Raw genomic sequence first — 26,175 nt, forward strand, 5'->3', positions numbered from 1 at the left:
TAAAAATAAAAGGTGGGTATGTTAAAACTACTCAAAAGAAAGCTGGAGAAGACAGAGTAAATTTCAGCTCAAAGAATATTGCCAGGGATGAGGAAGATCATTTCACAGTGATACAAGAGTCAAAATGACCCAAACAATGAAGCTTCAAAAATAAATGAAGCAAAATTTATAGATCTGCAAAGAGAAATAGACAAAACCACAATTATACTCAGAGGTTTCAATAGCCCTTTTCAATAATTCATAGAACAAAGAGGCATAAAGTTAGCAAGGACATAGAAGACTTGAACAATACCATCAACCAGAATGACCTGCTTGACATTTATAGAACATTCAACCCAACAAAAGCAAAATTCACACTATTCTCAAAAGAGCACATAAAGAGGGACCATATTCTAGGTAATAAAATAAGTATGAATAAATTTAACCTAGTTCAAGTCATATAAAGTATGTTCTCTGACTACTATGGAATTAAGTTAGAAATCAATAACAAAGATCTCTGGAAAATGCCCAAGTATTTGAAAACAAAATAACACATTTCTAAATAACCTACAGGTCAAAAAGAATTCAAAAAGGAAATCAGAAAATGTTTTGTACTGAATGAAAAATGAGAACACAGATATGATTCCATTAAAGCAGAACATAGGGGGAAATTTATAGCACTAAATTCATGCATTAGAAATGAAGAATGGTCCCAAATCAATGACCTCAGATTTAACCTTAAGAAATTAGAAGAGTAAACTAAATTCAAAGTGAGCAAAACAAGGTGATGAAAATCAAATTGGAAATCAATGACACAGAAAACAGAAAAATAATAGAGAAAGTCATTGAAATCAAAAGATTTCTCTTTGAGAACATCAACAAAACTGATAAACCTCTAGCCAGAAAGATAAAGGAAAAAGAGAGAGAGAGAGAGAGAGAGAGAAGGCTCTAATTACCAATATTAGGACTGAGTATTAACAAACATTGCCAATAAATTCAACGAACTGGATAAAAAAGGAAAAACTCCTTAAAAGACACAACTACCAATGCTTACTGAAGAAAAAACAGATAACCTGATCAGCCCTATATCTACTAAGAAATTGACATTTCATATGATCCTATATATAGAAAGTCTCAAGGAATCCTGAAGAAAAGTACTATAGCCTATAAATTCAACAAAGTTGCAGGGTACAAGATCAACACACAAAAATCAGCTGTTTCAATCAATTAAAAATGAACATTCTGGAAGGAAATTAATCAAGCTATTCTGTTTACAATAGTATCTAGAAAGATAAAATATCTGGTAATAAATTTAACTAAGGAGGTGAAAGACTCGTATCTGAAAACTATAAAATACGGCTGAAAGAAATTAACTAAATAAATGAAAAGACATCCTCTGTTCATGAATTGGCAGACTTAATATTGTTAGGACATCAGAACCACCCAAAGTGATCTACAGCTACAATTCAATCTCTGTCAAAATCACAACAGCTTTTTTTTTGCAGAAATGGAAGACAATCCTCAAATTCATGAAATAGAAGTTGGAAGACTCTTTTATGTCCTAATTTCAAAACTTACCACAAAGCTAGAGTAATCAAAACAGTGTAGTACTCACATAAAGATGAAGATATAGACCAACAGAATAGAAAGCCCAGAAATAAACTCACACATAAAGTCAAAGGATTTTTGAAGACCACACAATAGGGAAAAAATAGTCTCTTCAACAGATGTGCTGGGACAACTGGATATCCCCATGCTAAAGAATAAGGTTGGACACCTACCTTACACCAGGATAAAAATTAACTCAAAATGATCTAAATATAAGGACTCAGCCATAAAATTCTTTTATTTATTTATTTGAGAGAGAGACAGAGACAGAGGTAGCGAGAGAGAGCATGAGCTGGGAGGAGAGGGAGAAGCAGGCTCCCCGCTGAGCAGGGCGCCCGATGCGGGGCTCGATCCCAGGACCCTGGGATCATGACCTGAGCCAAAGGCAGACGCTTAACCAACTGAGCCACCCAGCTGCCCCAGCCATAAAATTCTTAAAAGAAAATATGAGGGTAAATCTTTCTAACCTTGGATTAGGCAATGGATTCTTAGATGTGATAACAAAAGCACAAACAACAAAAGGAAAAAACTGTTAAAATTAACTTCATGAAAATTAAAAATTTTGCAAATGAAAGGACATTATGATTCAAGTGAAAAGATAACTAAGGGAATGAAAGAAAGTATCTGCAATCGTATGTCTAATAAAGGTAAAGAATTCTTACAAGTCAAAACCAAAAGACAATCACCTATTTAAAAAATGAGTGAAGAACTTGAACAAAGAATCTGTCCAAAGAATATATACAAATGGCCAATAACATATAAAAAGATTACTAATATCATTAGTCATTAAGAAAATGGAAACCAAAATCACAATGAAATACCACTTCACACCTAACCAGGATGGTTTTCTTTAAAAGAAAAAAAAAAAAAGAAGGAAAATGACAAAGGTTGACAAGGATCTGGAGAAACTGCAAGACTCATACATTGCTGGTGGGAATGTAAAATGTGCAGCCACTGTGGAAAAGAGTTTAGTGGTTCCTGGAATAAACACAGATTAACCTTATGACCCAGCAATTCCACCTCTAAGTATAAAACCAAAAGAACAGAAAACAGAGGCTCAAAGAGATACTTGTACACCAATGTGCACTGTAGCATCATTCACAATAGCCAAAAGTGGAAACAATCCAAGTGTCCATCAGGAGATGAATGGATATTGCAAGCAATGCTGTGGCAGATGATGGACATTGTCTGACACAATTTGAGCTTGCTATGGCAAGAAAGTCTAACCTGTTCCAGTGTTCTCCTCCATGAGACCAACTGTTATATAGACTTCAACAATGTTCCAGCTCTGGACTAAAGTGCAGTTGAGATGTGTTCTTGTTCAGGTACATGGGGGATGAGAAGGTCAGGAGTGCCAACCTTTACTAACCACCTGGTCTTCTGAGACATCACCACTTCATCTTAATCTTACCGAACAGTTAATGCCTCTACTATTCTGGAACATTCCATCCTTACCCAGAGTTTTTTACATAGGAAATGACAGGGTATGAGTTTCGTCCGTGAATCCTTTTAGAATTACAAGTAGCATTGTGTTTGTGTATGGTGTTCTGAGGGAAGGTTCCAAAGCAAAAGGGGGCAAGGGTTTTAAATGTTCATGAGAGACAGTGAGGTGTAATATAAACTGGAGTATTAAGCTTTTACTTTTTTTTTTTTTGTTTCGCCTGAAAAAAAAAAAAGAGAGGGAGAGAAGAGAGATGAATGGATAAAATATGGTATATCCATTCAATGGAATATTATTAGGCCATAAAAGTAATAAAGTTTTGATACATGCTACAACATGGATGAAACTTGAAACATAATGGTAAGTGAAATAAGTGACACAAAAGGACAAATGTCAAATTATTCCATTTATATGAAATTTCTAGAATAGGCAAACTCATAGAGACAGGAAGTAGATAAAAGGTTGCCAGGGGCTGGGGGTATAGGAGGTTATAGCTTAATGGTTACAGAGTTCTGTTTAGGTTAATGAGAAGTTTTGGAAATCAATAGCGGCAATGGTTGGTCAATAGTGTGAATGAAATTCATGCTGTCAAATTATACATTTAAAATGGTAAAAAAGCTAATTTTATGTTAAACATATTTTACCACAACTTAAAAGAAAAATACTGGTTGACCACTCACCACACCAAATATTGTTGAGGATGTGGAGAGGCGGGAACTCTCATACATGCTGGTGGGAATGCAAAATTATGACGCCAATGTGGAAAGCAGTTGGCAGTTCTTAGAAAGCTCATCTACTATACAATCCAGCTATTCCACTCCTGGGTATTTTATTTATCTAAGAGAAATTAAAGTCTATTTCCATATAAAGACCTACATATGAATTTTCACAGCACTTTTATTTGTAACAGCCGAAAACTAAGCAATCCAAATGCCTATCAATAGGTGAATGTACTGAGATAATACAGTTGAGATATAGCTACATAAAGCAGTATTACTAGCAACGAAAAGAAACAAATTACTAATGCACAACCACTTAGATGAATCTCAGTGTTTGTACCAAGAGAAAAAGGCCAGATGAAAAAAGTACGTACTATAAATCTCTAGAAAATCCAAAATAATCTACAGTGACTGAAAGATCAATGGTTGCCCAGGGCCTCAGGGAAGGGTGGGAGAGAGTCTTTACAAACTTTTTGGGGTGATGGACATGTTAACTAACTTGGTTGTGGTAACAGCTACCCTAGTGTATATATATGTTAAAACTCATCAAACTGTCCACTTTAAATATACACAGCTCATTGTATGTCAATTGTACCTCAGTGGAGCAGTATTATAAATGAAAGGGCAGATGAAGTTTGTAACTGATAATTAACTAGCAAAAGTTTTTTTTTTTCCCCCTAGTGGCACACTAATTTTCCCTTTTATTTTTTGAATGGGTCTTACAGAGAAGCTAAAAACAATTGCTTAATAAACTGCCTGTCCTTTAGGAACTACACTGTCAACTGACTTCTCCAAGGCTATTTTCACCTTAGGAAAAGACACTTTCCCACTTCCTTCCCCCCTTCCTTCGTTCCTTCCTTTCTCATTCAACAAATATTTATTCAGCATCTACTAATTATCAGGCATTATTCTAGGCATTGGGAACAAAGACATAGAGAAGATAAAAAATTCTTGCTCTCATGGAGCTTATATTTGAGTGGGAGAAGACAGACAATAAAAAAATTAAGTACAATATGTGGTATGTTGTTTGAGAAGAATTATTATGGGGAAAAAATAAGGCAGACAATGACCAATAAGGCAAAGCCTGGCCAAGGAAAAGGAGTAAGTAAAGTCTGCTTTTCATGAGGAAGTCACAGAAATAATCATGGAGAAGACAATATTTAAGCAAATACCTAAAGGGGATGAGGGGTCAGCCATGCAGAGAGCTGGGGAATGAGCATCACAGATAGAACTAGCAAGTGCAAAACCTCTGAGGCAGAACCATGCTGGCTTCTGGGGAAAAAGCAAGAAGGCCAATGTGGACTGGTGAGAAGCAAGCAAGGAGGAAAGTAATAAGAGATTATGTCAGAGATGATAGGGGAAGATCATATAGAGCTGGTAAGCCATTATCGATTTTGACTCTGAGTGAGATAGGAAGCCATCGGAGGGTTGAAGAGGAGACTGGGTGGGTAAGGGGCAGAGGCTGGTTGGGTTAAGGGAAGGTGGGGGAAGGGTAGAAGCAAGGAGGGTAGTTAGTATGGAGGGTAGTACAGTAACCCAAGCAAAAGACAATGGTGGCTTGGTCCAGGAGGTAGAAAAAAAGATTTGCTTACAGTCATGTGTGAAATAGAAAGAAGAAAGAGAGTCAGAGCTTTTGGCAGGAATAACCTGAAGGCCATTAACTGAAATGTGGAAAATTGTGATGAAAGTTTTTTGGGAGAAAGATTGAGTTCGATTTTACATGGATTGTGTTTGAGGTGCCAGTAAAACATCTCCTTTAATGGGATTAGTAAGGAAGAGCATAGAAGGAAGGGACACATCTGAAAGTGAAACGAGGTCAAGAGTGATCACTGTTAAAAGAGAAACTGATTAGGATTAGGTGATCCAGACAGAAGACCATGCAGGTGAAGCCATCAGGTCACTGATATGGAGTGACCAACACAAAGGCACCAAGATAGGCCAAGAGCTCTGCATGGAGCTCCATTGTGCAAGAGGAGTGAATCTTTGGGATTCACACAGGAGCATTCTAGGTAGGTGCCAGTGGAGGCCTGTGGCGACAGAGATGAAGAAGAGTGAGTAGATTTAGACACATTTAGGAGGTTAAAATTAACAATAGTTGGTTCAACACTATAAGCGAATAAATCTAGGATAAAATACTGAAACTCAGAAATAGTTATGGTGCCAGATTTATTCAAAAAGCAAAAACAGGAAATGCTATTAATTCTTGATAATTCTAATGAATGTTTCTTTCAAATCCAAGGACATGGTGCAGTATTTTAAATGGCAAGTGTAATGCCAGAACACCTAAATAGAAAGGGCAGCATTTAGAAATTATTACATTTATGTATGTATGTATGTGGGTATATATTAGAGCATGAGAAATATCAGGAAGGAGATACTACCAAATATTTAGAGCAGTGATCGCTGGATGGTGGAATTTCTGGTGACTTTTGTTTTTTTTCTTTCTGTTTACTAAGTTTTAATTGTCATGTTTTCTTTCACAAGTTAAAAACAGAGTATTAGTTTTGTCCCTCTAGAAAGAAAATGAAAGAGGCAATAATCTATGAGTGACTTACAGTTGATCAAATTCTTGCTAGATTCCTGGCTCCATTTTTAAGCTCTGAGATGTCAGAAGCTATTAACATGAAGATTCCAATTTGGGTAAAAAATGAGATTTAAAAAATTGAAGTCTTTAAAATTCACAAATAAAAAAATACAAGTTCTGTTTGCTGTGCAGATTAACTAAAGTGGGATCTAGAATATGATATTCATGTTTTTAAACACTGTCAATATTGGGAAGAAGCAAGAAAGGGAAAGAATAATCACCTGTTGAAGCACAGTGAACTGTAAGTGAGATACAACAATAATTTGGGACCTGGGAAGCCCATCTTTTTCTTTGATTTGCATTTGGATTGATGGGAGTCTCTAACCTAGAATAAAAAAATTCATCACTTTGTTTTCTTGTTCTAAGTGAAGCCACCCCAAATCCCACATATCTCTCTTTTGTAATTATGTTTATTTATTATTATTATTATTATTTTTAAAGATTTTATCTATTTGAGAGAGAGAATGGAAGAGAGAGAGCACGAGAGGGGGGAGGGTCAGAGGGAGAAGCAGACTCCCTGCTGAGCAGGGAGCCCGATGTGGGACTCGATCCCGGGACTCCAGGATCATGACCTGAGCTGAAGGCAGTCACTTAACCAACTGAGCCACCCAGGCACCCTAACTATGTTTATTTTTAATGCCCTATGCTCATGATTCTTTTATATGCTGAATGTTAACACTTAGCTGATGGCATAAAACCATCTCTGCTCCTGCACTCATTTATTTTTATTGAAGTGTAATTGACAAACAATACCTTATTAGTTTCAGGTGTACACCATAGTGATTTGGTATTTTTATACATTCTGAAATGAGCCCCACTTTAAGTCTAGTCTGTTACCAAAGTTATTACAATATTATTGACTGTATTTCCAGGGCTGTATATGACATCCTCATGGCATATCTGTTTATAACTGTCCCTCTTAAACCCCTTTACCTATTCCACCCGCTTCCAACTCCTCCCCACACTGGTAACCAAAAGCCGCTGTATAGACTGAGAGTGTCTGGCAGCTTTGGCACGCCAGCTGGAGCCGGAGCAGGTGCAGGGCAGGAGGGTCCCAGGACACACTGGCCTTGCCTCGGCTGGATCAGATGCAGGCCAAGGGGCAGTGTCAGTGCATGCTACATAGCAGCCGGCATGGCAAGACAGTGGGGGCTGGCATGGGCACAAGCCAGGGGTGTCCTAGAGCTCACCACACTGGGCTGTTCTGGCAGGTGGGCTGGAGCTGGAGCAGCTGTGGAGGCAGGGGCATTCCTAGGGCACACCCTATTAGGACTGCCTCTTAGCAGGATGGCTGGGCTGGGCACAGGCCATGGGGGGCCCTGAGCTCATCACTTACCAGGGCCCCCTCGACCCAACAGCTGGAGCTGAGGTGGGTGCAGGCTAGGGATGCCCAGGGTGTGCAGTACTGGGGTCACCTTAGGGAGACAGTTGGAGTTGGTATAACCTAGGGGTCTGGGCTTGCTGAGGTGGCCCTAGCAGGCTGGCTAGAGACCCTGGAACCTGTGCCCATTGTGTTTATCAAGATGGAGAGTGAACGTAAAAACTAGTTCTCGCTGGCACCTTCATACCCAGAAGGAGTTCACGCAGTTTCCTGCCCATTTGGCAGAGGCTCTGGGGTTAGTAAGTAGATTTCCTTTACTGACAGTCTAGTTACCCTTTATTTATTTAAATATTATTTATTTATTTATTTATTTAAGCGAGAGAGGGTACAAGCCAGGGGAGGGGCAAAGGGAGAGGGAGAAGCAGGCTTCCCACCGAGCAGGGAGCCCACACGGGGCTCGATCCCAGGACACTGAGATCATGACCTGCGCTGGAGGTAGACGCTTAGCCGATTGAGCCACGAAGGCACCCACCCTTTATTTTTTTTAATTTAAATTTTAGTTAGTTAACATGCAGTGCAATATTGGTTTCTGGAGTAGAATTCAGTGATTCATCACTTACATACAACACCCAGTGCTCATCACAAGTGCTCTCCTTAATACCCATCACCCATCTAGCCCATCCCCCACCCACCTCTCTAGTTGCCCTTAAACACTGTTTTTTCACTGTGCCCCAGGGCAGCCAAGTCTGTATATGGGGCCCCTCAGTAATATCCTTCCCTACCTCAGGTGGCGCCTTGGGAGTGGGTTCCTATTATCACTGTGTCTCCATGTCCCTGGCTCTGCTCTATGTGTTCTATCCTTATTGTGCAGAAGCTGTTCAATCAGCCCTCAGTTCATCTTCAGGAGGAATTGATCTATATGCAGGTATAGGTTCTGTGTGTCATGGGAGGGGCTGTGTTCAGGGTCTTCCCACCCCTCTATCTTGGACCGCCTTCCTGCGGAGAAATTTTTTTCTGTAAGAAAGGAATTGCTTCTCCACCTGTGCTTACTTCCTCCTCCAGCAGAAGTAACCTGCCCAAAGCAAGGGCTTTACTTTTAGAAGTCTAAATTGCTTGCACATGGAATTCTTGAAATAAATTATTTCCACTGGGACTCGGCATACTTTTAATTCTAGATCATTATTTTAACATCTGCTTATTTGTTTGTCCCTTGAGTAGTAGCAACTGGTGAGCCCAACTCATCCCAGGTGACAGCAGATGGTCAGGCTTCTGCTTGTGGCAACTCAGTGTCACTGGGTCCCAGGACTCACTTCCTCCTATGAGCTGGCTCTCCAGTATCCTTTTGAGCACCTCCATCACTGGCTTCAATCTGCTCTCCCTGCCCCTCCTGTCTAACCCTTCTGACCACCCTAGGCTCTGCTTGGCTGCCACTCACAACCCCTCTGATCCCCAGCCCTGGGAACAGCTACAGCACACCTGGTCCTTTGCAGACCCACCTAGCAACTAAATACAGCACTATCTTTTACTGAGGGCATGCCATGTGCCAGGAGCCATGTCTTAATTTGTGTCCAGTCCTTACACCAGCACTACAAGGGAAGTGTTTTCTTATACACTTGGCACAAATCAAGAAACTGGAACCCAGAGGGCACATAACTGGTTCCAGGCAGAGTTAAGCAAGAAGTCTATGCCCTTTGAGACCTCCATCCTCTTCCTGGCATTCCTTTGTGCCCCCAGGGTCATTGTCCAGCTTGGTGGGGATGGAGGAAGGGGGCTCCTGCTCAGGAGAACCACTGTGCTGTGTGTGTTGCTCTCACACATGCCTTTCTTGTTCTTCTGCCATTAGCACAGCTATGTCAGCACCTGCTTGCTTTGCACTGCCAAGTAGTGGCCCCTGTTGCTTAAAGTGACTTAGAACGATGCTCCAAATCCCATGCTTAACTGCTTAGCAATACTCATTGTCCTGACCAAATCCCTAATCCTTTTGAGGATTAAAAATCTCAACAAATAAAAGGATCCCCTTTGCTATCCAATGATATGAAGTCAGACAGCAATTCTCCTCCTGGCCAAACAGCCCTGCCTCTCTGCTCCCTGTCCAGCCTCCGGTGCACTTCCCCCTGGGAGCAGCTGGGGCAGCGGAGGCTGGAGGTCTCAAAGGGCATAGACTTCTTGCTTAACTCTGCCTGGAACCAGGAGAGTCTGGCCCCACGTTTAATTTAAATCTTCGCTGCCCAAGTCTGTCTTCCTCTGTTCTATTCTTGATAAAGCTGGACCTTTTCTGCAGCATAACAAGGCAGATGAGAGCAGGCCTCAGCTGAAAGCCTGAGTCCAGCACTCCTTGCCATGCATCTCATCTGAGAAGCAGATTTCACATCCCTGCATCCCGGCTGCCACATGGGGCCTGGCATGCAGCGCACACAGGTGGTGCACACAGGTGGATGGACGTGTGTTTAGCTGTTTAGCACTGCCATCTCACTACCCCACACCTCTGCCATGTCCTTGCCCCTTTCCATAAAAGGCAGTCACAGAGTGGAGACGGAAGAGTCTGTGAGACCTTAAGGTCCAACAACGTCCGTTTCCAGGTAGGGAACAATCCTGGGCTGTGAGAGGAGTGACATGGTCAAGGTCCCACGGCCACGTCATGGCTGGTCTCCCATCTCTCTGCCCAGCCTGAAACTGTTCACCACAACTCCATTCCATTCCCCTTCTGCTCCTTCAGAAGTCCCCAGGCTCGCATTGTCCCCCTGAAGCAATCAGTCAGGGCCAGAAGCAGAACGGTCCATGCTCAAACGATGGTCAGCGCCTAAGCCAAAGTTCCAGAACTGCCTCCCCTACTTTTTACTTTTCATATTCTCTCCAAGGAAAACCCCACAAGATACCAAGTAAACATATGTGATGGTTAATTTTATGTGTCACCTTGACTGGCCAAGAAGCAGTGCCCAGATTAAACACTGTTTCTGTCATTCTGTCATTCTGTGTGTGTGTGTGTTTGTGTGTGTGTGTGTGTGTGTGTGTGTGTGTGAGGGTGTTTCCTGGGAGATTAGCATTTGAGTCCATGGACTCAGCAAAGTACATGGTCCTCCTGGACATGGGAGAGCATCACCCAATCCACTGGGGACCTGAATAGAACAGATGGAGGAAGGAGAAATTTGCTCTTTTTTCCTGCCTCACTGACTGAGCTGGGATATCATATCTCATCTTCTGCCCTCAGACTGAGATTTACATCATTGGCTCCTCTGGTTCTCAGGCTTTCAGTCTGAGACTGAATTACACCACCAGCTTTGCTGGTCTCCAGCTTGCAGATGGCAGATCGTGAGACTTCTCACCTTCCATAATCCCATGAGCCAATTTCTATAACAAATCTCTCTAGACATACAGATCTCCATATATATAGATATCTATATGTCTGCATCTCTCTAGATATGGACATCTACAGACAGATTTATTATAGCTATTGGCATATAGATACTGACAGAGAGATAGATACAGAGAGATCTACCTATCTATCTCTCCTATTGGTTCTATTTTTCTGGAGAACTCTAATATAATATCCAACAACTTTTTAGAGTCTATTACCCTTTCTGAATACTCCAAGAGACCTAAGTAAGGCCTCTTCCCAAAGTAGTCTCAAGGCCCTAAGATCAGTTGGTATGAAACAGGAAGAGATTGGAAGAACCTCTGTTTCTGTAAATGGTCCCACCCTTGGTGATTTCTGCCAAAGACTGCCTCCTGAGTTTCAGCTGACCTACGTGGTAAAAATCATGGCTCTTGGGGCAGACACCTCCCCATGGGAAAACTGCACATGTACCTCTATGTACCTATCTACACACACACACACGCTCATGTCAGTCAATGGGTGTACTGTGTACCTACAGCTTACCCTTACCTTTTAAACTTTATTTTTTTTAAGTATAACTTTATCAAATTATTTTTTTATTTTATTATGTTATGTTAATCACCATACATTACATCATTAGTTTTTGATATGGTGTTCCATGATTCATTGTTTGCATATAACACCCAGTGCTCCATTCAATACGTGCCCTCTTTAATACCCATCACCAGGATAACCCATCCCCCCACCCCCTCACCTCTAAACTTTAAAAACAAAGAATATTTGTTACATATTTTAATCTTGTGTTACAAGATTTCTGGAGGCCTTGGAGGACAGGATGTGGTATTTGGAATTTTAAAAAACAGGCAGTTACCTGAAAAGAGGCCAGAAACAGAGGAAATCCCCAAGGTTGCCCAAGTTCACACCTGGACAGAAACCCAGGATATCAAGCAGAGGAGGTCCAGGGCATGCTGTGGATGATATTCCAAAATGCTAGTGTCTCCTAAAAGTGTGTCCACTCTGGGAGGTGTGGACTGAAAGGATTTCATAGAGGCAGGGAGGGTGCAGACTGTCTCCTAAAAGCGTGTCCACTCTGGGAGGTGTGGACTGAAAGGATTTCATAGAGGCAGGGCGGGTGCAGACTATGAAAGACAAGCTAACAGTATGAAGCAGAATGGTGCAGATGTGGAACAGCATCTCCTGGCAGGGGCTGCAGAGGGGCTGCATCAGGAGGCCAGCTGACAGTGATCCTCATTAAGAAAAGCTGTTGGGAACAGAGGCTGCCAGTTCAATGAAGTCCGGGACACGGCACCAGCTGTAAAAGGATTCACCCCAGGAAGCACAAGCACTGTTCGTAATTAACTACTACACAGATCTGAGCCAGCCAACACAGGCTCCTCCCACATGGATCAATCTACCGGGAATGCAAATAAAGCATCCCTGAAATTTCATCTATGAAAGAATATCACTCGATTTTATTTTATCCAGAGGTTTTCAAAAATGCATCTTTTGTAGGTAATGGATGTTTGTGACTTTAAAAAAAAAAAGAAGTGTCTTAATTAGGGAATTACGGAAATATCAGCTTCTGTCAAGAGGGCAAGAAGAACATAAAGACTGATTATTATCCCATTCATGTCTAGAAAACACAGGAAATAATTACAGAAAAATAAGTATTTACATCCAGGTGTAAATCCTGCACTGCATGGCTTCTCAAACTTGAAGGGACTCAAATATGAATCCCCCAGGGATCTTGTAAAAACTGCAGATCCTGTCTCTGTGGGTCTGGGTGGCACCTGGGACCTCTGCGTCTCTCACCAGCCCCAGGTGAGGGCAATGCTGCTGCATACCGACCAACCTCTGGAGCAAGGACCTAGGAACACAAGGGATCATGTGCAACAGTTCATCAAAGATCCGTGAGGCAGTATGGGTTTCCAGGACCGAACACGTTCCCTTCCTGGTGATCTCAGCCACCTTTAACTTAGCTCCCTGAAGCACAAGGATTATCACCACGGACCACTCCACCTGTGATACTACAAATGTGCAGGCTCTGCCCCCAGATTCAAGGTGCCAAGAGCTAAGGGCTCCTCCCGGCTGCAGAGGGTAATTCTGCAGTGTGCCTGGTGAGCACTTGAGGAGGCAGGAGAAACAGTGAACATAAATTAAGGCTTGCTTCTGGATTATTTTCCCTTTGTAACCCTGGCTTTTACAACAGTCCTCCAGCTTGAGGGGGAGCATCTCTGAGCCCCGGTGGCCACGTGGACCCTCTAATGAAGTTGGCACTGGACTGTGGGGCACTGTGTCTGCTGAGCTCAGCACTGCAGCCAGGCTCCCGGGCTGCCAGTGGAGATTTGTCTAACAGCCGCTAGCACATCACGCCAATATCCTCCCTTTCCCTGTGGAATGCCTGCCAAGAACTGCAGGATGTGACAAAAGAATTCCCTCTCAAAATCAGAACTTTCCTTTAGAAGCACTGCCCCTGCCCCTGTAGCTGAGTCAGTTAGAAGCCCCGCAAAGTGTTGGTTCTGCCGGACTTGTTCCCGTGTTCTTCTGCCAGGGAGGCTCAGGTTAAAGCTACAGACCTGGCATGCTGCGGCTCAGCGGCTGGCAGTCTGCCACGGAGAGCTTGCTCTTACTGCAGCATTACAGCTGCCCTGCTCTTGGGCACAGGTGGGCAGGGACTCCCACAGCCCTGGGCAAGGGGTCAATGATGCCGCCTCCTCCTTCCCAGAACTCTGGACAATTCTCGACTAGCCACTTTATAAACTCTCTGCCTCGCCATTATTTCTGTGGACTGACGGAGCTGAAGGCAGGCCTCCCACTTGAGACAGATCTATTGTGTTCATTATCAGGCTCTTCTGCACAGTGAGGTGAACCCTTCTCCCTGTCACTAGGCCCAAAGGGGCTGCCCCCACCTCCCTCCAGAAGCCCACCAAGGACAGCAGGAGCAGGAGAAGAGCTGGTGATAAGAATGGCCACCCCCATTGACTATGGGCCTGCCAGGAAAGAGGGACCTCTGGCATTGTTCCCATTTTGCAGATGTTGAGACTGAGGTCCAGAGAAGTCATATGATTTCTAGGTCACAAGCTAGCAAGTGCAGGACCAAAGCCGGCTCTCCAGGCAGGTCTGCCACCAGCCCCCAACTTCAAGGGGGACCAAACTTGCCCAGGCTCCTTCTTCTCAGACCCCCAACCCCAGCATCTTTCTCGTCAGGCTCTTGCAGTGCCTTGTACCCTCAGAAAATGGGGATTTCCTCTGAGCCAGCAAGAAGGGGTGAGAAGAGCTGGTGGCCACCACAGCAGGTTGGGAAGCTGAGAAAGCAGGAAGTTGCAGATCACTTCACAGGCCAAGGATGTACAACTTTATTTCTTCTTCACTATAACTGGAGGGCACAGCATTTAGTTTTTTAGCATTTAGCATCTCCCAATTCTGCTCATCTATACTATTAATGGGTTTTTAAATTCTTGGAGGGAATGGGACGAGCAGCATCCATAAGCACTGAGGAGCCACATGGCCAGGTAGCCTCCTCCACCCTTAGCAAGTAACGGGCAGCCTAGGAGGCTTGGTCTATTCCTTCCTTGCTGCTTTAGGCAGCCTTCAGTTTGAATCCAGCTCTGCTCCACTCAACAGATCAAATTACTTAGCCAGAGCCTCCTTGAGAGAAGGGATTTCTTGTTTTAATTACAGTGCCTGGCACACGTGTGCTTAATACATCTGTGAGCAATGAATGAGTCTTTCAGAACCTCCTATTTCCTCATCTGCACAACCTGGATGCAACCGTCCTCTGAAGGACAAGGCCCCATCCTCAACACTGCCTCCCAGCCTCCACTCTGGCTGCTTCTCACACAAGGAGGGCAGAAAGCAAAGACACAGGGAGGGCTTAGTTGTCTCTCCACATCTTGGCCAGATCCCTGAAGGTGGTGTCATAGTAATTAAGCCCAAATGCAGCCCTGCCGTGGCAACTGCAGGGCCCCCAGGGCTGCACCCTTGCCGAAAAGCCAACTACTTCCTATCCTCATGACCCGCTAACAGCAGTGTGAGCCGGGCACATGCAGTGGGCCCAGATGGGTCATGTCATCGCTCCTGCAAGCCTCAGGAGGGTCCCCCATCACCCCCATCTTACCAGTCGGGAGGTGTAAAGAGAGAGGTCCCTCAGGGCCCAAGCCAGGTCCTTCGATCGCAGAACCCCGGAGCTCAGTGTCTGTGCTCAATTGCAAGAGCTCCCGTCGTGCCTCAGCAAAGCCTCCTGGACTGAAGCTGTGGACCAAAACCACAGCCTGGAAAGGCACAGAGTCAGAATGCACCCTAGAAATCATCTAGTCGGGGTTCTGTCAACACTTCAAATGACTGGAACTCTCTTAGCAAACAAAATCTTAAGTGAAACTCATACACATGTGTGTTTATCTACTATATCTATGTGCATATATGCACCCATATATGTGTGTACGCATATGTTATAGAGACATATGGAGACACACACACACACACGCATTTTGCCCTGACCTGTTTCTTGGCGTCAGCAGTTTCTCTAGACCAAGCTTTCTGCTACATAGCCCATTGCAGTCAGATTTTTAGACAGTAATCAACTTACCTTCTGTCTGTTCTGGCCTAAGGAGTTTCTCCTTAACTTTACCACCGTGCCAACAGCCCCTGCAGGCTTCTGAGCGGAGAGTGCCCGGAAGAGTACTGCGATCCATGTGGATGACTGGCAGTCGCTGCAGAGAGTGGGGGGCTGACGGCGTGAGAAACACTGCATGGACACCGTGCAGTGCCCTTGAGAAGGTATGAGGAGGAGCCAAGTCAGGCTGCTGGTGGTGGGGAGTGAAGGACAGATGCAAGCACCCCTGAAGGGTGCCTTCGATGAGCTGGAGCAAGCCAGGGGGCAGGAGGAGGGGCACTGTGAGAATGAGCTCTGCAGCCAGGACACATATGTGCAGTGGCCCCTCCTCTGAGTAGCTGCAGGATTTTAGGCAAGACACCTAACCTCTGGGACCTGAGCCACCTTATTTGTAAATTAGGGAAGCAAGTGTACCTGTCTTGGGGTAATGGTCCGCAGCCGTGGGGAGCCTGGAACACCCCCGTGTCTGCCTATCCCACACCAAGGGAGCCAGAGTGCTGGCAGGCCAGGCCCTCAGCCATGTCTAAAGCTCCAAAGGGGTTCCTGTGTACCTCCCAGCGTGGGTTTCGATCAACCATACTAATAACATGCTAAGTGGTGAGTACTGGCAAATGTTAGCTGCGGAGGCCACAGGCGAGCTACCCGGCAGCTTTCAAAGATCTGGAGAACTTGCCTGTGGAGGGGAGATTAGATGTCCTCCATGTGGCCCCAAGGCAGGGGGGACCTTTCTAAGTCATACATTTGCGGCAAATGTGATGTGCCCACCTGTCCCTCACTATTTCTAAGACAAACTACTCAGGAGGGAGCGTTTGTGTTCTGGCATGGCATGCACTATTAAGTGGCCTACACACACACGCACGCACGCATTAACGCACGCATGCATACATGCACACACACAAACACTTAAAAGAACTCTAACCAAATTTTTGAAATCTTCCCAATAGTACAAATTCTTGTTCTTTTTGTTCCACTGTCATTCACAGAGTTTTTAATATCTAATATCTAATATATATATATATTCTCAGCAGGTTGCAGCCAGCCAGAGGAAGCCATCCTGCCTCAGCCTTTGGCAACCGTCCCACAGTCCCCCTGATCTCTTTCCAGTTCCAGATACCCACAGTCAACTGCCATCCGGAGGCAGATGATCCTCCTTGGAAGGATCCTCGGAAGATCAACAGCAGTGTAACATCACGTCACAATGCCTTCCTCATTCACTTCACTTCAGCTCATTTGTCTCATCTCACATCGTTACAAGAAGGGTGACTACAGGGGCGCCTGGGTGGCTCAGTCATTAAGCGTCTGCCTTCGGCTCAGGTCATGGTCCCAGGGTCCTGGGATCGAGCCCCACATCAGGCTCCCTGCTCGGCAGGAAGCCCGCTTCTCCCTCTCCCACTGCCCTGATTGTTCCTACTCTCGCTGTCTCTCTGTCAAATAAATAAATAAAATTAAAAAAAAAAAAAAAAAAGAAGGGTGACTACAGTAAGATATTTTGAGAGAGAAACCACATTCACATAACTTTTATTACAGCATATTGTTATAATTGTTTTATTTTATTATTAGTTATTATTAATCTATTACTGTGCCTAATTTGTAAATTAAACTTTATCACGGGTATGTACGTATAGGAAAAAAACATTGTATACATAGGGTTCAGTACTATCTGTGGTTTCAGGCATCTACTGGGGGTCTTGGAATGCATCCCCCATAGATAATGGGGGACTACTATACTAGGGCTCAAGTTTCTAGCAATAAGTTCATCAAGAGAAAGCATTTTCCTACTGGCAGTGGAAGGGAAGGAACGTGGCATGCAACAGTGGGTTGATCTGAGGTGATCAGCATGCTAATAGTACCTACAGAAATGGCACTGCTTTCCCCCTGACACCACACTGTCGGGGTGAGTCGTGTCCTCTCCCCAAATTCCTATGGTAGAGTGCTAACTCCCAGCACCTCAGAATGTAGAGATGGGGTCTTGAGGTAATCAAGGTAAAACGTTAGGGTGGGTCCTAATCCAATCTCACTGGTGTCCTGATAAGGAGAGATGAGGACAGAGGCACAGAGGGAAGACCGTGTGAGAACACGGGGAGAAGACAGCCATCTGCAAGCCAAAGAGAGAAGTCTCTGCAGAGACAAGCCCTGGGACACCTTGATCTTGGACTTCCAGCCTCCAGAACTATGAGACAAGAAATTTTGGTTATTTAAGCTACTCGGTCTGTGGGACTTTGTTGTGGCATCTTTAGCAAATGAATACATGCCCATTTAAAACATAATCTGCGCAGAAACAGAATTACCCCTTTGAAGCCTTGAGGCACTGTCTCCTACAGACGAAAACTGAAAGGAGCAGGAACCACCGGGCAGCCCTGGGCCCTGAGGCCTCAGAGGTGGGGTTTGAGAGCTGGAGCGTCACAAAGCTGACGCCAGGCCCTCCTCCCTTCCTTCCTTCCAGCCCTGACATAGCCTGCATTTCTTCCCCATTCCCCAGGAGGATTCCTTGGAGAGGCTAGGGAGATCACCCTGAGCACTCACTCTGGGACAGTGTGGCTGGCACCTGGCCTGTGCTGTGGGGGGTCTCAGGGAACTGCTACACCCAGGCTTGACCACAACAGCAAGGGGGTACTTCCTGGTGAGTGCCACCAACATCACCACCATGGGCCTGTGTGTCCTGACTGGAGGAGAGGCAGATCCCTCCTATGATCTAAGTAAACCAGGGACTTAGTAATCCCATTCCCCCAATGTGGGCAGGTCAGTGAACACACGGTGGTGATCAACCACTGCCTTTAGAAAGCAGCTTTTCGAACTGACCTACCCATGGAGCTGTTACAGCATCACAAGTACCCAAGTCCATGTTTTGGGAGTATCCAAAGCTACTGTTAATACAAGCATTATTAAAATTTTGACTTGCAGAAATAACAGCATCTCCCTCACAGAGTCATCAAGAAAATTAGAAGAAGCAATGTCATATGAAGACTTAGAAGAGGGCCTGGCACACGTGGGCGCTGAATGAGTATGAACGGGTATCATTACTCAGGGCATGGGAGGTTGGAGAGTCTCAGTATTCTTACCACAAGGGTTACAAGCTTTCTTAACACTGACACAGAGCTCCCACCAATTCCAGGTTCCAGGTGGTGCCAGCCCCTGGATCTTTAGTCAACAAGAGATTTACAAGCAGGTTGTCAGAAAGACCCCAGTCTCCCAAGGGTGCATGATGTGCAGGAACACTCCAAACAGGCAGGAACAAGCTACTATCCAAGCCTTTGGACTTTAATGCTTGAGATGAACAGTCCAGTCTGAGCAACTGAACCCAGCCGTACATGCACCACCTTTCTCTGCCCACTGTTAGCTTTGAAAGGCCAACACTCAGGATACCAGAGACGGATTTCCATGGCCAACACCAGCTTCACTGCGCCAAGGTGGAGCCGTCAACCTTACAAGTCTGTCCTCCACAAAATTTCCTGCCTGATGGTCAAGGCTCCAGAACACTTGATAAAGGCCGGATAAGCAAACCAACTATTTGAAGTCACATCCAAAACAAACCTAAATCCATATACTTTGAAGTTGGTCTTTTTTAACCAACCAAACAAAAGGGCTCATTTTTGGACTACAGCAGGTGCTAGTGTGGAAAAGTGAGCCCCTACAGGTGAGTGAGAACTGTGTTTTTTCCCTTTCTCTCAAAGACACAAGAACCGCATGTAGACATTTTTGTTTGGGTAAGTGGTGTGTGCGCACGTGTGTGTGTGTGTGTGTGTGTGTGTGTGTGTTACGAGAAAGAATGATTTTAAGCTTTGGCCCAATTCTAACTTATAAAACCCCACCAGATGTACTTAAGTGCTTGCTCTCTGGAACTGGAGGGGAAGACTTTTGTCACTGGCAATGACATGCTTTTTTATAATGGGAGGTGAGCATAAGGCATTCTGACAGATATACTACTGAAAAACAACTTCAGTGAAAACCAGCAAACTAAAAAGGTTTGCTTTAGGTCTGATCTCAGCTTGGTTAAAATTCTCACTGGGGTCTGTTAAGTCACATCATCGGGTACATTTCACAACATGGATTATTCATTAGCAATGGTGAAAAAGCCCTGAATTTATTTCATTACAGTTGAAACCCAATTTAGATGTTAGGAAATACTGTTTCATCCACACAGAAGTAGGTAATAGTGTCTTCTGAAGTATAGTTCTTGCTTAAGACAGGTTTCTTGTAAGACATGATTTATGTTAATATCGTCATGAGGGTACAAATGTGTATACTCATATCTCTGTGTATACGTACGCATATATGGTGTGTCCCACTTATGAAAAGGAGAAATCCTAGGAAGCACTAATACCAAATGAGAACCAAAGTACTGCCTTTCACTGGAGGAACACATGCAAACTGAAAGCATTACATAACTTCCCGAGTAATTCTTGGTGAAATGGGAAAATAGACTCTGACAAATTCAGAAACAAAATTAGAATAACTCAAAGAATTCAAATGCTGTGGCAATTAGGGTGTGGTGACTGGTTTCATGTTGTGGAAACAGGGATTTTCCTCTGACTGGGGGCTCTGCTCACAAAGCAAGTGGGAGGGATATGACACCAGGTACAAGCACCCCATCAAGGAGCAAAGTGATCCCCAGTCCACTGACCGAAGTCCGGACTGTCCAGACACCCCCCACCGAATGAACACAGCTCACAATAGGTGCTCAGTAACCAGACTGACAATTCCAGATTCCCCAGGAATGTTCCTTTTACAGATCAATCTGTTTCTAGAACATCTTGTCTTAGCCCAGGAAATAATATTTATCCTCTCCTTAAAGATAACAGAAAGTGATAAGTCAAGCCCTTTTATTTCATTTTGCTTTCTTCTTTGGAACATACACAGCCACACCTGCACACACGTACACATGCCTTGCACACTCACACACACTCATAAGTGTGTGCACACGAACACACTCATCCATTCACATGCTTGCATGTGTGCACACACATGTACTGACACATTTGCTGCGTGCACACACACATGCTCTCTCTCTCACACATAAACATACACATCCATACCCACTTACAAAGAGGAACTTAGTGTCAACTGGACAGATCTCACATTGTCAGCTCTTCCCACTGGTAAAGAAATTTCTAGCCCAGAAACATATACACACACAACTCAAACTCTTTGCAATTGTGGATGCAATTCAACTACATTTAGCAAAGTTGAAATTTGATTACTTTTTTTTTAACAGTGAAAATATAATCAAAGAGAAAGATAGTATTTCAGATCACATACCACCATAAATAGAACAAAACCTATTAATGCTTTGGTTGTCTTTTTCCTGGAATAAAAAATGACCACTTCCAGTCACACAAAAACGTGAATTTAAATGTACACAAAGAATGTTCAAGCTTCCATATATAGTAAGATCTTTTTGGATTAATATGTCAGGTTAGCCTAGTATTATCAACTTCATGGCATTTAGTTGTTCTCATTAAGATCACAGTGCTTTATTCTCCACACACACTGATTTGCTACACCACAGGTTCAAGGCAAAGAATCTGTGGCAAAGTCATGAGGATTAGAAAACAAACAAAAATCTTATTATGTAATAAATGTATATTTCCCATGAAGTAAACACAGTTGATATTATAAAACATGGTATATCTCAGATAATTATATTACCTACCTAACCAAATTGCTTTGAATATCCACTTGCTAGAATTAAAATTTTAGTCTAAATACAGTTGTCTTTTCAAAGTAATTTTTTTCTCAAAATCTTTCCTGTTATATATTTCATATCATTCAACTAAAGTATCTGATTATTAAGTTTGGGAATGAAAATGTCCCACAGTATTAATATGAGCTTAGTGACTATACTTCAATATGTAAAAGAAAACCATGAATCTTTTTGTAAAGGCTTGATATTGACCTTTCCAATTAACACGTCCGGACAGCTGTCTTTGTTTTCCACTTAGATGATAGATTGTTTCCTCTTTCATTCCATAGCAGAGCATGTAGCTAATTTAGTTAAAGACTAACAACCTGAAAATCTTAAGGAAAAAACAGCTTTGGTGCAAGATTTTGCAAACAGTCCTTATTCACCTCTAGTCTTCCTGTGGTAGAGATAATTTTGAGAGCATGTGTAGGTAGAAACAACAAACAACATAATAATTTTGTCTCCTACACATATGGAATGTAAAGCGATTTTCTCTAAGCTCCTTGAATTCTGCCAAGTAGTTCAGGGGAGGCTTAACTCTCCCTTATAAAGGAAACTCTGTGCTTTGTCACTGCCTAAGAGTGCCTGGCACCCAAGAATGTTGCTGGGAATTCAGAAAAACTTTATATGCAAAATCGAGGTAAAGCCACATCACTGTCTTAGAATCGGTGCAAGTCTAGACATTAGGTACATCTTTTAGACTAGTGCTTCACAGACTCTCCCCAGCCTAGGAAAGTTTCCATACTAGTGTCATCCTCCTTCCTCAGGGGGAGCACACAGCAGCACACATGCACACCCACGTGCACACACCCACACATACCTGAAAAGAGCTAGCTGCCCCAGGCTTGCGATTTCAGCTCTTCCTTAAAGCCTCATAATCACTGCTCCCAACAGCCTGAAGCAGATGGCCCTGTGGGTGTAGCCAGGGTTGTGGGAAATAATCCCATAGGTCTACCCAGGAGATAAACTGGACGAACATTTTTTTCTCAGTAAATTAAACCACCACAGAAGTCAGTCCCTGAAGGCTCCTTCCTGATATTAACATAGCTTGTTCAGCAGCAAGATCTCAGGTCTGGACTCTCCTGCTGTCTTCAGGGAGGCCCGCCCTGCTCAGTTCCCATCCCAAATTCCAACACCCACCTGACATTTCACGTCCCTGCTTCTGCTTTATCATTTACTCCTCAGTGCATATCACTGTTTACAAAGGTCACGTAAACATTATGACAGGAAAGATGTTTGCCTCTTTTGATCAATAGATTGCTTAGAAGCATCTATTTGAAGCATTTGAAGCATAGTCTGTGCTCTATAAATATTTGTTGAAAGAATGAAAATCACAAAAATGAGTCTCTAAAAATATTTTTATATAAAATTATCAGCCTAAGGAACTCCTATTTTTGCAGAAATCACTGTGCAAATGTTATAGACGAATTAGACACTTCTACCTGTATAGAGGCTAATTGCATGCAGCCTCAGGGGCAGGGCTGTGGGTCAGAATGAGAGTGTGTGTGTGTGCGTGTGAGAGAGAGAGAGAGAGAGAGACAGAGAAGCAACAGCAGATGCCTAGTGCAAAACGGAAGGACTGGATGCTGGAGAATCCCCCCATCCATGCCAACTCAGAAGGTGACAGAACCCAGGACTGCCTCCAGCTCTACCCTGATTCAGGGAGTCACAGCAGGCGGTACCTTGGGAGAATCTCCTGTCTTGGCATTTTCTGTTTCTGGTTTGTAAAAGGGTATGATAATCATTACTTCATAAGATTTATATTCTAAAATATGTGAAGTTGTTTTTAAAATGTCTGTGCTACTACGAATGTGAGAAGCATGATGAAGTCTGACACCAGGGGAGCCTGAACAAATCTGAGTTGTTGTCCCGAGAGCATTGTGTGAAACACTGGGGTTCTCTATTACTTCTGGGATAATGCCAATTTGGCTCCCACTTTTAAACTGTCTGTTTATTTTGAAGTCCCATTATCTCTGTTTCCTTTGCCAGAGGCCAGATGGCTAGGGGGTTCAAGGTCCTGGGGTCATTGCCCAGTGTCTGAGGGCCTTATCCTCAGATTCAAAGGTCTGGGCGGGCCGTGCATGCTGCCTTCCTGCTTCTAGTCCATGAATCCTGTACAATTTCTGTATTGGGAGTCTGCTGGTAAACAAGCCTGAGTCCTCTGGGTATTGGTCCCATTGCCTTAAACCATTAGACCCTGCAGCACATGGACCAAGTCCCTCTTTTTTTTTTTTTTTTTGCTCATGGACCAATCTAAGTTACTTATTTAAGCCATCTCCTGCCATAAGCAAAGGGATGGAAGATCAGTATAGTGGTCATCACTTGATACAAGTAAAAAGGTCCCATATACTTTTCTGGTCTATGTGCAGAGTCATGGTCCAAACCAGTTCTGTGGTCCCCACTGGGTAGTTTAGTATTCCAGGTTCTTCTTATTCATCTTCATAGACAGTGAGAAACGGATTCCCCTGAGAGTTATGGAACAGTGTATGATTACCATCTTCCCAGGGAAAGGGCTTGGACCTGATGAGGAGATGGGGTAGGTGACACACTGTGGTCTCTAGCGTTCTCCGTGATGCAACTTCAGGAAGACGGTCAGCATGCTCACTCCCTTGCCGGGGAGCACTACGAACTAGGTGAAGGCCTTCCACGTGCCAGCTGAGCCATCTGAGCCATGGGCGCCACATGGACCGCCCCAGCCGTGCCCCGGACTGAGAAACCTGGGACCCAGCCGCTTTCGACCTGGACAGCCTCAGTGCCGCCCACTTCCCCCTTTCCAAGCATCCTTCCCTAAGCAAACAAGCTCTTCATTAATGACTTCTGGAAACGGAGCTACTTTTTTTTGCCTTGTCAGTAGAGGGCGCTGGAGGGATGCTGCAGGAGAAGGGGCTGGCCTTCAGGTGGAAGGGTGTGTGGATTGTTCTCCACTTCCCCGCCCCCCTCCAGGTGTCTCCAAGGCAAGGAGCTTGCAATGTGTTTATGTCCACGACTAGATCTGCCACATGCTTTCTTTTGCTTTCAGCTCAGGGTAACCAGAGACCCTGAGGGTATGGGCCCTGACCACAAGGGGGGCTACTCCTCCCTGCACCCTCTCCTGGTCCCTTTGCATGTGCAGATCTGGGCTCTATGGGCTGGCTGTCTAAAGAGCCACCACTCAGTCTTTGTCCACTGCAGCAGCTGGAACCACAGAAGAAGGCGGCATCCCTAGAGCCCAACTAGTGCCCAGTGGCCAGCAGCTGCCCCTGGCATCTCCCAAGCTCCCTGGCTCAGCACTTTCCTGTGGATGGCTGACTTCTGGCCAGGTTAACCCCTCAGAAACTCTTCTACCATCATGCCCTCAGCCATGAAAACAAGACTCAACCTCGGGGACCTCTCCCTGGGCACTATCTAGGTACCAGGACAAGTGACGGCTCCATCAGCTAGGTCTGTGTTCTGGCAAGTCTTTGTTCTCACTTCACAGTCCCCCACTGGAATTCTTTCCATCAAACTTGCCCTGACTGAATCCTGTGTAATTTCGGCCTCCTCACCAGACCCTGATGTACACACAGAGTCCCTGTCACATTTCGTCACCCCAGTTTTGCAAATTGCTTCTAATTTAAGTTTTCCTAGGGACCACTACTTCCAACTGACCAGTCATCAAAATGGCAACATAGCACTTTGTATCTGACAGGACCCAGTTCTTCACGTGTCTGAGATACACTAGCTGACTCCATTCTACGAAAACCTACTTAAATACTGAGAACTAAAATGGTCTTGGCATTATAACGCTGTAGTCAGAACTCTGATTTTCCAATTGTCAGGCTTTTAATTTTTTTTAATTTTTTAAAAAAAATTTTAATTTTTGTTTTATCTTAATTAATTAACTTTAATTCCAGCATAATTAACATAGTGTGCGATATTAGTTTTCCAAATGTCAGGCTTTTAAATGCCAGAAACTTCCTGTCTTTATTCTCCATGGGGCAGTTCTTACATTTCAGAATAATAATGTATGAATGGGAAGTCAGCTACCAGAAAAATATCTTTGAACATTCAAAGAAAAAGGAAAATAAAAGAAAAAGTGAAAAAATATTCCAATAATAGGGACAATGTGCATGCATACTGAAGAATTTGGGTGCTGATAAAGAAACTTTTATTTTAAATCAGAATTGCTTTGATTGCTAATTTTGGCTATTTTGACTAAATTATGGCTCAACTCCATTTACTTCCTCAGGCATTCACCGGACCCGAGGGAGGGTGATATAGGATGTGTCTGTCCGTAGCCATCCTTGAATAAACATCCAACTTACAAACAGCTCACTTAGATAAAGCACTACCGAGCTATGAAATGTTTAGTTGTTGTTTGGGAAAAAAGTAGGTGGAGGAGGTTTTTAGATATTACCAGGTTCAGCAACTGAATAAAATTAGAAGATGTGAAATGTGGAAGTTATTCTTGAGGGTTGGTCAAGGAGATACACCTATGTGGTTTTCCCCACACCACCTCCCCAAACACGTACACTCTGCTCTCCAGTTTTCAAATTTGCATCCACTAGAGATTCCTATGTATTCACTCATGGTACAGTCATCTTCCATGCACACTGGCCACTCTCCAGGAGGGTAACGGTCTAGCCTGTGCAGCCACTGCCTCCTTATAACCCCGTGCATGCTCAGATGACAAGAACTGAGCAGGCCATGCAGCCGCCATACTGATTTCAGGCTTAGTCCACACACTGAACTGTGCCCTGGAATTCTGGGCTCTAGTCTAGGAGACTGGGGCAGGCCTGGTGGAGAAAACCTGGAAGTGAGGCCAGCCTTAGGAGAACAGGGGACCAGGAGGTGGGAGTGGAAGGTGATCCCCCATTTATTGCCAAACCCTGGAGCACAATCAATGCAGAAGTCGGAAACCCCTAAATTCCACCAGCTC

General features: G+C 44.0%; 1 protein-coding gene and 1 non-coding gene across 5 annotated transcripts in view; one reads left to right on the top strand and one right to left on the bottom strand.

The window, feature by feature from the left end:
- ATP10A (ATPase phospholipid transporting 10A (putative)) overlaps positions 1 to 26,175 on the bottom strand; it is a 195,970-nt gene that overhangs the window by 93,036 nt on the left and 76,759 nt on the right. The gene's annotated exons all lie outside the window — the stretch shown is intronic.
- On the top strand, positions 2,745 to 2,866 carry LOC116626221. The gene has a single exon (XR_004298213.1). It is a non-coding gene; the product is annotated as a small nucleolar RNA SNORA28 (small nucleolar RNA).

Source organism: Phoca vitulina, unplaced genomic scaffold, assembly GCF_004348235.1.
Source record: "Phoca vitulina isolate PV1807 unplaced genomic scaffold, GSC_HSeal_1.0 scaffold84, whole genome shotgun sequence".
Lineage (NCBI taxonomy): Eukaryota > Metazoa > Chordata > Mammalia > Carnivora > Phocidae > Phoca > Phoca vitulina.